We start from the raw sequence: 14,996 nt of genomic DNA on the forward strand, positions 1-14,996 counted from the left end.
GTCTCTTCACTCTCTTGAACAGCACACCGCGTATGATGGCAATAAGGTCTACGGTCGTTGGCCCCGGCGTCCTCCTTCCAAGGGAGAGAATGGATGGTGCGGGGTTCCTCTGACAAGACACACGGCAACCCACGGCAAATACACAGCACCACTCTATCGTGAAAAAGCTTATAATATGTAAAATCTCACTCACCACACTGCAAGTGCAACACCACGAGGGGAAACGCCCGGTCTCTTCCACTGTGCTTGGGGCTAACGTAGAGGCGGTGGCAGAAACGACCAGACCAGAGTCGCGTTGCGGTGGCTGTATGAAATATATATGCTGCTGGCGGCTCGCCCACCACGCTACTGATAGGGGTAGGGCCGCCTTCCTACTCCTGGAGGACTCCAACGAATCACAACATGCAAGTTTCCGCTAGTTACACTACACCATGGGCATACTCACAGCGGATAGCCTTTGTGTACGTTGTGCAGTGCGATCAAATCGCTTCTCGTTTTTCTCCGTTCAAATTACTAGTTGGACTGTAGTTCCTTTTTCACCCATAGGGTTGTTCCTTAAATCCAGCCGGTCCACCGTAACTGCAACGAGAGAAGAGGGAAAGAGAGAGAAATATATCCAGCCACCACGTCTAGCAATGAGCACAGCTCCGTTCCTCAGCACACACTTCGAACTCCAACTGTCATCTAACTGTGCTTTTTGTACTTCTCCTTACGCTCCCATTATCCAATTACCCGGCGATCTCGTTAACTAGCCACAGCTGTGCTCAATCCGCTGATTACAGCCTTCGCAACGCTGCCGGATGTCCGGTGTTTCCATTTTTCCGGTCGGGGCGGAAACATCCGGGCGGAACCAACTTCCTCAATTTTTGGTTCCGCCCTGACACGTCGTCACCCTGTGACATCCTCCCCCGCCAATACATTCCAGTCCCTGGAATGCCTTTGAGTAGTCCACTCACCATAGCGGGAAGGGGGCCGGCCGCGGTTCTCCCGTTGGGAGCGTCTTACAGGGGAGTCAGGTGCAGCGGGCTCGGGCACAACCTCAGGTTGTCCTTGTGCGGCCAGGGGTTCGGCTGGCTCTGGTGCTGGTCCTGGCTGCCTCTGGGCGGCCGGGGGGTCAATTGGCTCAGGTGCAAGATCGGGCTCTCCAGGGGCGCCTGGGGGTGGCGCCACCACAGGTAAACCTGGTACTACAGCCCATCCTTCCATCCAGGGGGCTGTCGGTGCCGGCTCCGCGACTACCTCCTCCGTGACCTCGGGGAAATTTGGACAAGGGCGACTCATATTTCGGTGTACCACCCGCTCCGGGCCGGCCTCTCCTTCCGGCCGGATGGTATACACCGGCTGACCCGGTCTCTGCTGCCTACAGACTACGTACGGGATGGCCTCCCAACGGTCGCTCAGCTTTCCTTTGCCTTGCCGCCGGTTATCTCGTACCAGGACTCTCTCTCCTGGCAGCAAGGGGGCTTCCCGGGCTGTTCGGTCGTACAACCGCTTGTTCTTTTCTCCGGTGGCCCGTATTTTCTGAGATACCTGCTCATAGGCAAAGTGCAGCCGTTGGTGGTGGCGCCCTACCCACTCAGTCACACTTCCTTCCTCCTGGCTCGCGGCCGCTCCCAGGACCAGGTCCGTCGGCATCCGCACATGCCTACCGAACATCAGATAAGTGGGGGCATACCCCGTCGTGCTATGAATGCTGTTGTTATAAGCTTGTAAGAGGTTCGGTAGAGCACTCACCCAATCACTCTGCTTGCGTTGATCCAAGGTCCCTAAGAGCCCCAGCAGGGTTTGATTAAACCTCTCGCAGCAGCCGTTTCCTTGAGGGTGGTAGGACGTCGTATGGGTCTTCGTGCACCCATACAGCTGGCATAATTCCCGGATCACCTTTGATTCGAAGTTTGCCCCTTGGTCTGAGTGTAAGAACTCTGGACATCCAAATGTTTGGAAGACGTGCCGCCATAAAGCCGTTGCGGTGGTACTTGCCGTCTGATCGAGGGTGGGGATTGCCCATGCATATTTCGTAAACAGGTCGGTGATTACTAAGATGTTCGGATAACGGTCCTGTGGCCGGCCCAGGGTCAGGAAATCCATCGCCATGATGTGAAGGGGGGCTTTGGCACATATGGGTATCATCGGTGCTCGGGCCTCTCGTCGAGACTTGAATAACGTGCACCTGGGGCAAGCTTGGACCAAGCTACGCACTGATGCTTCCAGTCCCGGCCAATAGAAGAACCTGCGTAGCAGTGATACGGTCCGTTCTTGTCCCTGGTGTCCCAATTGGTCATGGTAGGCAGACACCAGGGCTGCTGTTTGATCGGCGGGCACCACGATCTGGCGTACCTCCTCGCCCAGCTTCGGATCACTTACTTTTCGGCAAAGTACCCCCTCCTGTATCTCCAGCTTGTCCCACTGTCCCAGCAGTCTCTTCCCCGTCTCTGTCTGGGTCAGCCTCTCGGACGACGTTGGTCGCCGGCCTCGCTCTACCCACATCCTCACCTGCCATAAATCTTGATCCTGGGCCTGTCTTTCCTTCCACCGGCAGGGGTCCCAACCCCAGCTCCCGGGTACCGCCTCCTGCTGGCCTCCTGGTGCTTCCACAACCCCTATCAGGTAGCCTTCCTCCTGGCTTTCCTCTTCGTGGCCATCACAGCCACCGGGGCCGTCCACCTCTGGCAATCGGGACAGGACATCCGCGTTCGTGTGTTCCCGACCGGGCCGATACTGTAGTTGGTAATTGAAGTTGGCAAGTTGTGCCACCCAGCGCTGCTCCACCGCCCCCAACTTCGCTGTCTGTAAATGAACCAGAGGGTTATTGTCTGTAATCACCGTCACCTTAGCACCCCAGAGGTAGTCCTTGAACTTCTCGGTCAGGGCCCATTTCAGGGCCAACAGCTCCAACTTGAATGAGCTGTAGTTCGCGTCGTTCCTCTCCGCTGGGTGAAGGCTTCGGCTTGCGTAGGCGATCACCCGTTCCGTACCCGCTTGTCGTTGGGCCAAGACTGCTCCCAGCCCCAGGTTGCTAGCGTCTGTATACAAAAGAAATGGCTGGGTAAAGTCTGCATAGGCCAAGATAGGAGCCTGTAACAACTCCTGTTTTAACCTCTGAAATGCCCCTTCACAGGACTCGTCCCAATCAATAGAGGGTGACCCCCGCCCCCGGTTTCGCCCTGTGCCGACCAGTAGCTGGTTAAGGGGTTTGGCAATCTTTGAGAAATCTTTTATAAACCGTCTGTAGTATCCCACAAATCCCAGAAATGACCGCACTTGCCTCACAGTCTTTGGTGCACTCCAGTCTCTCACCGCGGAGACCTTCCCAGGGTCTACGGCCACCCCAGCAGCGCTGACCACATGGCCCAGGAACTGGACTTTCCGCCGCAACAGATGGCACTTGTCGGGTTGTAACTTCAGCCCATATTTCTCCATCGCCCGGAAAACCTCTTCGAGGTGTCGGAGGTGTGAATCGAAATCTGGGGAATACACAATTACATCATCCAAATATACCAAGACCGACTCCATTAACTGACCTCCAAGACAGCGCTGCATGAGGCGTTGGAACGTGGCCGGAGCGTTACAGAGCCCGAAGGGCATCCGTTCCCACTGGAATAGTCCGAACGGGGTCGTAAAGGCGGTCTTCTCTCTATCGGCCTCGGCCACTGGCACCTGCCAATATCCACTGGCCAGATCCAAGGTGGAGTACCAAGCGGATCGTGTGAGACCGGCAAGGGAGTCTTCAATCCGGGGCAAGGGAAACGCGTCTTTCTTGGTCACCAGGTTAAGCTTCCGATAGTCCACGCAAAACCTCCAAGCTCCTGACTTTTTCTGCACAAGTACGATGGGGGCTGCCCAGGGGCTACTGCTTTCCCGGACGACTCCTCGCTCCAGCATGCCCTGCAGTAGCGAGCGTACCTCTGCATACAAGGTGGGTGGGATCGGCCGGTACCTCTCTCTACTGGGCCCTGCATCTCCAGTCGGTATATGGTGTTCTACCACTTTCGTACACCCATAATCTTCCTCGTGTTTTGCGAATACATGTTGCCATTTCTGAAGGAGGGCTTGGAGTCTTTGTGTCTGCGCCTGTTCCAACTCTTCCCCTTGCAGGGACTCGCCTGCCAAGTGCTTCGGCACGTCCCTCCTTCTGTTGTTCGGAGGGGCTTCCATCTGGGTCAGGGCCACCTCGATGACATTGGGGCACACCTGACGGAACCTAATGTCCCTCTCCTCTCTCACCTGGTGGGGCGCAACCCCCGTTAATCGGGCCAGCCGCTGGTGTCGGTGTAAGTATACTGGGTAGGGGTGGTCGTTTCGGACCTTCACCGGGACCCTCCCCCGACGGACCGCCGCTAGGCCTCGGGCTACTTCCACTTGGGGGCAATCGGCGTGAGGTTCAACCAACACCCATTCTTCGGGGCCAACTCCTCGGGGGGCTACTCTCACCCACACCATGGCCTCACTCCTAGGAGGAATCGACAGAGCGAATCGACACATCACCCTTCCTACCTCTTCCCGGCCTCTGCGGACCTGGGTCATCTGGACCCGACGACAGTCGGCTACTACGTGCTCCCATAGGGGCCTCTCGACAGGGGGGATCCTAGGGCCGGGCTTAGCCCGGAATAACTCTTCCCAGCATTCGGAGAGGACGTTCATCCCTAACAGGGCTCGATGGGCACCCAGACATCTGTCCTCCACGATAATCACTCCTTTTTGGGGAACTATCACCCCATGAACTTCTAAGTCCGTCAACCGATAGCCAATATAAGGGATCTCTAGGCCGTTGGCGCCCCGCAACGTCAGCCAGGGGGCCTCCCCTCCTTGGGCACTCTGCTTCCCAAATACTTCCTGCGAGAGACTTTCCGCAAACAATGTCACTTGCGAGCCCGTATCTACTAGGCACTGTATTGTCTTGCCACATACCTTCACCTCCGCCACAGGGCTGTGTCCAACCATCTGGTCTCTAGCATCCTCGCGTCTTCCAGGGTCTTCTCTGGGGGTCCCGGCCACACGACCCACTGTGGCCGGTCGCCTTAAAAACCCCCTTCTGATGCCCTGCGAGGCCCACACTGGCGACTGTAATGCCCCGGTTCTCCACACCGATTACAGATTGGCCGCCCTTGGTCATCCCACTCGAAGCGGGGCCGGTTCAAACGATTCGGGCGTCCCGGTGGCTCTCGGCCCCTCTCAGAGTAGACTCGCTCTCGGGGTGCCGGCCTCGGTTCCTCCCGCGCCCTACTTTGGCGAAGTTCCCCCAAGAGGGTCTTAGATAGCTCCGACATCTGCTCTCGGACATCTTTCAACAATTCCACCCGCAGGGCTTGTTTCCAGTCTGCGTGTTCAGGTGGCGCCGCTGTGTTTCCACTTACGGCTGCACATACGGGGGCTTCGGTTACTTCGGCCTCGTCCCCCTCCAGGGCTAGCGCCTCCTTCTTTAGATCTTCGAAGGTCAGCCCGGGGTCCCTCCGGAACTGGACCCTCAGACTTTGTCTCACGGGGCCTTCTTTCATCCCCAGGAGGAACTGGTCGCGTAACAAGGCTTCTCCATCTCCTAGCCCATGGTCTCGTCGGGCTTGCAGGCGAGTGAACTGCTCCCGCAGCCTGAGGGCAAAAGCTCGAATAGGTTGTCGGGGGCCTTGTTTGCAATTGAAAAATTGTGAGCGGAGGACAGCTACGGGGGTATGGTCACCATATTGTTCAGTGAGGAACTGGAACACAGTCTGGGCGGTGGCTCTAGTCGCTTCGGGGGCGGCTTGTACTTCTCGCCGTGCTTCTCCTTCTAAGGAGTTTAACACAAATTGAAGCCGCTGGGCGGCGCTAAGGCCCTGCAGGTCGGCCAAGTACTCCAGCTGGGCCTTCCATTCGGTCAGGCGTACCTCCGACTCGGCTCCTCCGTATCTCTGGACCCATGGACTGCCCATGATAACGGGTGTGGCACGGGGTGGGGCCGCTGGCCCCGCGTTGTCAGTCATTGGGTGACCTTGGTTACTCAACTCGAGGTGGGACCCTGCCGACTACGCCAAAATCTGTCACCACTAGGGGCTGGCTGTGTTTGGCTAAAGCCACGCCCCTTCTCAACTCCCACCTCGAGGAGGTCCCCAAAGCCGACCCAATGACCAGACAAACACGGAAACAGGTAAGTAAAATTTAAAACAAGCTTTATTGAAATCTTAAATACTTAAAAGGATGGGGGGGAAACTTCGGGGAAAGGGGAATTTTAAAACTAATGGCTTCTTCTACTCCCTCCAGGGAGACTACAGCCACGGGTGACAGGGATGGGAAAACGGGGGTGCCAACCACCATCAACGGGGGAAAAAGGAAACGTCAGGCTCCCGCCTGGACCCTGCTGGCCGTGGCGCCCTCCTTCTTCTCTTCCTGGAGGCAGACAACTTCTGGTGTGGCTGTTAGGGGTTTCTCCACTGTCCGTGCCCAATGACTTACTCTCGCCTTCTTCTCTTTCCACAGGCGGCCACTAGGACAACAAAGACACTGTTACTGACTTTGAAAGGGGTCTCACCGGCTCCCTGCTTACAGCTTCCTGGGTAAGTATCACGTTCACCGTCGATTCCTCAATGACTCACTCTTGTCTTCTTCTCTCTCTCCACAGGTGATCGCTAGGACACAGAAACACTGTTATTGGCCTTTGAATGGTTCTCACCAGCTCCGCTGCTTACAGCTCTCTGGGTACGTATCACGTTCACAGTCGGCTCTTTACTGACTCTCTCTCGTCTTCCTTTCTCTCTCCACAGGTGATCGCTAGGACACAGAAACACTGTTATTGGTCTTTGAATGGTTCTCACCAGCTCCGCTGCTTACAGCTCTCGGGGTAAGTTTCACGTTCACAGTCGGCTCTTTACTGACTCTCTCTCGTTTTCCTTTCTCTCTCCACAGGTGGTCGCTAGGACACAGAAACACTGTTATTGGTCTTTGAATGGGTCTCACCAGCTCCGCTGCTTACAGCTCTCGGGGTAAGTATCACGTTCACAGTCGGCTCTTTACTGACTCTCTCTCGTTTTCCTTTCTCTCTCCACAGGTGATCGCTAGGACACAGAAACACTGTTATTGGTCTTTGAATGGTTCTCACCAGCTCCGCTGCTTACAGCTCTCGGGGTAAGTATCACGTTCACAGTCGGCTCTTACTGTTGGTCAGCAGGGGGGCGAAGGCCACACACCACCTCGCCGGGTCGAGCGCCGCCCTATCCCCACGGTCCGTGGGCCGATCGAATTCCGGATAGGGGCGCCCTGTCGTAGAGACCACGGGGGTAGCGGACCCGTTCGCCTCCGACTCGGCGATGATACAAACACAGGTAAGCTTATACCACAATTGCTTTTACTATGTTACTCACGGTCGTTCCTTCTGTAAGTCAGCAGGGGGGCGAAGGTCACACACCACCTCGCCGGGTCGAGCGCTGCCTTATCGCCACTGTCCGTAGGCTGATCAAATCCCAGATAAGGGCGCCCTTTCGTAGGGACCCGGGGGCAGCGGACCCGTTCGCCTCCGACTCTGCGATGACACACACACAGGTAAGTTTACACCACAATTGCTTTCACTATAATACTCACAGTCCTCCACAGTACTTGGCCTGCGTCTCTTCACTCTCTTGAACAGCACACCGCGTATGATGGCAATAAGGTCTACGGTCGTTGGCCCCGGCGTCCTCCTTCCAAGGGAGAGAATGGATGGTGCGGGGTTCCTCTGACAAGACACACGGCAACCCACGGCAAGTACACAGCACCACTCTATCGTGAAAAAGCTTATAATATGTAAAATCTCACTCACCACACTGCAAGTGCAACACCACGAGGGGAAACGCCCGGTCTCTTCCACTGTGCTTGGGGCTAACGTAGAGGCGGTGGCAGAAACGACCAGACCAGAGTCGCGTTGCGGTGGCTGTATGAAATATATATGCTGCTGGCGGCTCGCCCACCACGCTACTGATAGGGGTAGGGCCGCCTTCCTACTCCTGGAGGACTCCAACGAATCACAACATGCAAGTTTCCGCTAGTTACACTACACCATGGGCATACTCACAGCGGATAGCCTTTGTGTACGTTGTGCAGTGCGATCAAATCGCTTCTCGTTTTTTCTCCGTTCAAATTACTAGTTGGACTGTAGTTCCTTTTTCACCCATAGGGTTGTTCCTTAAATCCAGCCGGTCCACCGTAACTGCAACGAGAGAAGAGGGAAAGAGAGAGAAATATATCCAGCCACCACGTCTAGCAATGAGCACAGCTCCGTTCCTCAGCACACACTTCGGACTCCAACTGTCATCTAACTGTGCTTTTTGTACTTCTCCTTACGCTCCCATTATCCAATTACCCGGCGATCTCGTTAACTAGCCACAGCTGTGCTCAATCCGCTGATTACAGCCTTCGCAACGCTGCCGGATGTCCGGTGTTTCCATTTTTCCGGTCGGGGCGGAAACATCCGGGCGGAACCAACTTCCTCAATTTTTGGTTCCGCCCTGACAAGTCGTCACCCTGTGACACATGTCTGTGAACTTTGCAATTTTATCAAGTCCATAGCAGATCAGTTGATGTGACTTCAGAGTCCCTCTTGGAGTGCTGACCCGTATCCTGAGGAGGTAGCGCTTGGTTGCGACAGACACTTTCATCCCTCCAACGCGGTGAACCACCAGTGTTACATCTTCACTTCTCAGGTTCAACTTGCTCGCAGCTCTGTGTGTTATGTAGTTTGTGTCTGATGCCAGATCAATGAGGGTCCCGATTCTTTGTCCATCGTTTGCAGTGACATCAAGGAGCATTAAGATTACTGGATACTCATTTAAGCCGTTGTCCTCCCGAAGGCCTTTCTCAGCTGAAATGGAGTTGTATGCCCTGGATGCTACATTACAGAAGGCGTCCTGACACTGCTGCGCCAGCTCCGGTGTGAGCTTGGAGAGAAACTTTTCTTGAGTTTCGGTGTATCTTTTGTCCCCAGTTCTCACTGGACAGGATTTGGGTGTCCTTTGAGGCTGGGATCTGGCAAATGGACAGAGAAGATAGTGGTGCTGATCTTTGCACTCTGGATTTCTGCACAGGTAAGTAATTTTCCTGCAGCAGTCCCCGTTGTGGACTTCGAGGCATCTCTTACAAGCACCTATTTGTTGTGCTGCTTCCCTCTTCTCCAATGGCTTTAGGTTAACCCTAAATTTTCTGCAGAAATATAGTTTCTTTCTGTGCTTTGGGTCACCACAAACAATGCAGCCTATTGTTCCACTGCTGGACTCGGTTGTCTTTGTTCTGGCATACTTTAGAAACTTGGTCTTTTCCTTGGCAGGTTCGACGATGTCTTTTAGCTGATCTAATTGTTCATATATAGATTCTTGTGATTTCAGGTACATGATAAGCTTGTCAAAGCGGTTATGACGGTTTACATCATTATTCTCATCAGCAGCATAAGTGAGCCAGTCTTTCTTCAGAGTTTCTGGGAGCTTGCCCTCGATAGATTTAGTCACTATCGGGTTCTTTATGGCGTCTGCACTATCCAGTTCATTTAAATCATGAAGAGCCTTTCCCACAGTTTGGATGAGCTCAATAACTTTCCTTGGCTGGCTACTTCTGACTGGTGGAGTTGCTTGTAACTCCTCGACGATCTCGAGAGCAATGGTGGCTTGGTTCCCAAACCGATTCTCCAGGATTCTGAAGATCTCATCTGATGAATCGTATGTTGACAGGCACATATCTCTGGCCATCTCTGGGAACTTTTTCACTTCTTTAGAACCAGTTGGTTCACCTTGTTCCTGCAGAGCCTCCCATTCTTGCCTCCATCTGTAGTAGCCTCGCTGGTTACCGGCAAACTTTGGTAAGGCTGTGGCCTTTAGCTTTATCGCTGCCACTGGAGCTAAACGACGGCCTGGGTGTTCTTCTTCGGTGTCCGTTTTCATCCTTGCTGCTTTGATGAAGGCGGCTTTCCGCGACACCAGCTGGGGAAGGTACACCTCAAGCTCTCTTAGGCGGCCATCATAGTCTTTTTGCTCAGCAGTCGGAGCCCAACGGTTCCAGTTAAGGTGCGCTTCTTTTGCCTTGAGCACCAACTTCTCTAAGTGAGTCAGCATAAACTCATATGCCTCCAGAGTTTCATCTAGCTGGATGGCAGAGACATTCTTGCACTCCCTCTCTGACACATGTATAGCTAGGGACAGTTCTTTTGCTACATATACGTTCCAGAGTGTGTCTCGAATTAAGAGTTTAACTTCTTTAGTCTTCTGCTTACAAGATTCCTCCGTCTTTTAAATGTCGGCTCTCAGTAAGTCGTCCAGCTCCTCTGCCTTAGACTCTGCCATATAAACAGCCTCTATTTCTTCATTTGCCTCCATTACTTTGGAGCTCTCTAGTGTAAGCTTCTTGAAGTTCTCTTTCAACTCCTCTATAGACATCTCTGTGTGGGTCCTCGTAATGCTATTGGCAAGACGGGAGAAAAGTCTCTTAGCTGTGGTCCTCTCTACTTTCAAATCATCGAGTGACATTGCCATTTTGTTCTCTCCAGTTGATGGACAACAGGCTTTATCTTCCAGGCCCTTTTTCGCTGGTCACTGTCACAGGCGGTTTTTCACTGTTAAGTGTATCTAAACATCATGGCTTCCCACACTTGAAAAAGGGAAGGATTTGACCAGACTCAGGATTTCACTCGTTCTTCAATTTATTTGACCAGTAAACATGTAAGGTGAAAAACCTTTGAACATACAAAAAATACACAATTTAATTTAAGTATAATTTACAACGAAATACATTTAATTTAGACAAAGGGTAAGTATATTTTAAACAGACTGACCATTATCTCATTTATCAAGGTAAATACAGGTTAAATTAGGCATTTCATAAACATATATTGTTCATAATGAATTAAATAACACATCACAAACTTACATGTCAAAAATGCAGTTACTCAACAACAAAAGTTATTTTCTGATTTTTATAATTATTTTCTAGCATTGTATCAGTACAGTGTTTAAGACTTTAATGTTTTCATGTGAAGAGATGAAAACATTACTAAGATTTTCCTCATTTAAGCAAAATCCACAAAATCCATTATAAAATGTACTCCAAACAAACATCTTCAATTAAAGTTTAATAAATAATTTAAGCAGTCTCCAAAGTCCAGTTAAGATGCGTGAGCTTACCGGTAGCCCTTTTGATCTTTTCCTTTTCCCATGAGCTTTCGAGATTTCGTGTTAATTCAGAAGCTTGTTTTCAGCTACGTTGAAAAACAACTGAACAACTCGCGCTGCTTTTATTATCTGGGTTTTTCCGTGTGCTGCTAATTAATAATCTCTCTCACCTGCTGAAGCGCGCTGTGGAGCTGCTGCTCGCTATTACGAGCACCTGTCACATCAACATGCACCCGCACACAGGCACACCTCCCGGCAGATCGCCAAAACAAAAATACATGATTTCAGACGGGTCCTGACAAAAAGGAGATGGGCCGACTACCAAAACACACTTATAGCCAATCAGCAGTAAGGTGCGTGTCTACTAACCGACATCCTTACCGGGTTGTGTATTTGTGGGGCGGGTCTATCAACAGAAGGTCCAGATTCTATTGGTGTAGGGGCGTGTTTGTTTAGGTGATTTCAAATATCAACATTGGCTTTCAAACATTGTGGACTCCGCCTTTAAGGTTGTTGCAGTAGCGGATCAGCTCACCAAGCGGGCTTTCTGCCTCCTGGATGTGCGCGCACCCTGTAATGTTTGTAAACTTACAACCCATCTATACGCATTATATAGTAATGCCGAGGTAACCTTTGTGTCTAATACAGCTGTTGAGGGAGTAAATTAGATAATTTATTTATATAATGTTCTTCGTAATCCACAATTCTTTGTATATCTGTTTTCATTAAATATTGTGGATTTGCAACAAATAAACGCAAACAAACAATTAATATTCGCTTTTTAATATAAATTAAAAGTTTATTTGTCTGAATTTCTATTTTTTCCTATTGCATATGAACATTTTATATATATATATATATATATATATATATATATATATATATATATATATATATATATATATATATATATATATATATATTAGGGGTGGAACGGTACACAGAAGTCCCGGTTCGGTTCGTACCTCGGTTCAGGCGCCACGGTTCGATTCACTTTCGGTACAATGGAGGGAAAAGCAAAACAAAAATGAAGAAGGCATTTTTTTTAGTACTTAAGCTAATCTTAAAAACATAGGTGTCCTTATCAGTGTTATTTTCAGATGTCATGAATATGAACTGAAATGCATTTAACATACTATCTCGTATTTCAAAAATGTATACCTCTTTAAGTAATCTTGTACTCATCTTTCATACAAATATGGGTTCAAATGTATTACAAGTGTTACCTAAATACATTTTAAAATTACATTTTGGCCCATTTATATATTTCATATTAATGTACTAAAGAACAAAAAAATAGGCTTGTAGGATGAATTAATAGGTGTGTACGACTTCACGAGGCGCTGCAAGAAACGACAAGTGGATGACGTCAAAGTAACGCGAGAGCGATTTGAAATCAGCCTCCTCCGCAAGATTTCTCGCGGTACTCTGATGCTGATGGCGCTGCGTAAAGTTCAGCACGCTTAAAAAACTGAAAGCAGCTGAACTCGACAGAACTGCCCTGCGTATGCCTGTTGTATATAGCAGGACAATTTATCTCCTACTTCTCAGCGTGAGAAATACAAAGTGTGGCGTTTGAACTGACTGAAATGCGTGTGTGTCAAGGTGAATGCGTGAGACTTGAGAGCCCTCATTAGATGTATTTCCACTCACATACCTAACAACGCCGACGCAAAGTTCTGGTCTTTTCCACCACTCTCTCGTCTGTACTACTGTAACTGATTGGAAAACTGAAGTTTTGCCAAACTTGCGATCTTAAAGAGGCTGGCGGAGTGTCTAACTCTTGTGGAACACCACCACTTGCCATACTCGGTGTCGGCTGCTCATTCACTGACTGGACAGGCGTCGATGTGACAAAACAATGCAGAGTGCCAGAGAATGTAAACGGGCTCTGATAGAGCGCATACATAGGCGGAGCTCGGCTGCATCGGCGCCAATCAGAGCTTCAGAGCTAAAGCGGGGCAACAGATTAGCTGTCCATAAAGAACCCGCGTATCTAACAGTAGTTCCGCATTACATCAATTATTTTGCACGCATGTTTTTTTATTTTCATTTTCATGTATGCTCCGTTTAAATTCATGCACCGAACCGTGACCCCCGTACCGATTCGGTTCGAAACGAATACATGTATTGTTCCACCCCTAATATATATATATATATATATATATATATATATATATATATATATATATATATATACACAACAAGATAGTTACAACAATGTATTGTACATAAATGTTGTCAGTGTACATATGTAAATGGTTAATATAATCCAAACTAAAACAATAACATAAAGATAGCCAAAGAAAACAAACAAACAACCCCCCTCCCCATATGTGGTGCAGATTACTTGTCTATATCAAATTTGCAGATAAAATTAGAAGCCCTTAAATCGACTGAATGTCTACTATCGCATTGCAAGCATGCTCAAAGCATCATAATTCTCTACACCAATAAGCTCATCTTCATCATAAACCAATAACCATCGAGCTGGGCGGGGCGACGGGCTCTGGGGTACTTGAAAAAAAGCCACGAAAAACACCTGGCTACGCGAGACTAAGAAAATATGGACTTCAGTCTGTTGTCGTACTTTGAAGTAATCAGTAAAATGTTACATAGTGGTTGTACTGATGAAGACATTAGCAACCATCTAAGATTTGAGTGTGGCTTGCAAAGAGGAGCGTCGGTAGCGAATATTCGTCGTTTTTGCAAAGACAATGGCTTAAAAAGCCCCCGAGTGACGGACAACGAACTCCATGCTGCTGTCTTCAATTCCATAAAACAGGTAGGCCTAACTGCCTTTCCTAATATGAAGTTTCAAGTGCGCATGTTTTATTCAAATTTTGTTAGCTGATAATGAAAGGAGTAGGCTACACACTTCAGTAACTAACCCCTAAACCAAGAGTAACTTGCTACTTCCTGCTTCGCTACTGTTCGGACGTTTTTACTTGCGCTCTATGGTTTGCGCTTTTGCTTTTTCTCTTTTATCTTTTGATTCAACTACCAGCAGTTCAGCACAGTGCTCAAACTAAACAATTGGGCACTCACACTAAAACTACAAATTCCCGGAACTATATTGATATTTGGAATATTCAACAACTTGGGGTTTCTGTCATAGCGATCTACCAGTCTGCTATTGCTGGCAGCTGACAATCCTAAAACAGGACAACACAGCTGCCCACACTCAAACAGAAGAAAAGAAGAAAAAATGCCTTCTTTTGGATCTCAATCCACCTGCTGCTCAAACTGCCACAGACTTTTACAAAAGATTGCAGTTCTCGAAACAAAGTTACTTGTGGTGCTGCTGACCCTGCCAGAACATACAGCGGAGCTTCATCGAGGTCCTTCTCAACATAAAGCTGGTGAGTCCTATGAACCTAATGCTTTTAAAAAGGTCATAGTGAGCTCAGAGAAACCTAAAGAAATTGAGGACACAAACCGATAGCATAAACAGGGTGCGAGACCCAAAAGTGCTCAAGACATTAGACTGTCACGAGTGTCACAAATTGCTGCATTAGCATCATCTACCCCAGATATGGGTACAACTCGAGTAGCCAATATTGGTATTCTACCACCCCCTGTACGGCTTGAAAATAGATTTGAAGCACTAATGAATTTGGGTGAAGACGCTCAATATCATACAGGCAGCGGCGCTCCGCTCAGACAGCAGCTGAGCCAAGTACGATGATTGTGGGTGACTCTATTATCAGAAACTTTGAAGGCAAGGCTACCCGTACATACTGTTTTCCTCGGGCAACAGAGTCTGAGCTCCTTAAGGTGGATTTCAATGAACTTTTTGAAACACTTGCAAGACTGAAAGTTCAATCTTTTATCAGTGGACCTCTCCCAGCCCGAGGAACAAATATGTTTTCTCGGCTACTAAGTTTAAATTCATGGCTG

This window comes from Misgurnus anguillicaudatus, chromosome 25 (genome assembly GCF_027580225.2).
Source record: "Misgurnus anguillicaudatus chromosome 25, ASM2758022v2, whole genome shotgun sequence".
NCBI classification, from domain to species: Eukaryota; Metazoa; Chordata; class Actinopteri; order Cypriniformes; family Cobitidae; genus Misgurnus; species Misgurnus anguillicaudatus.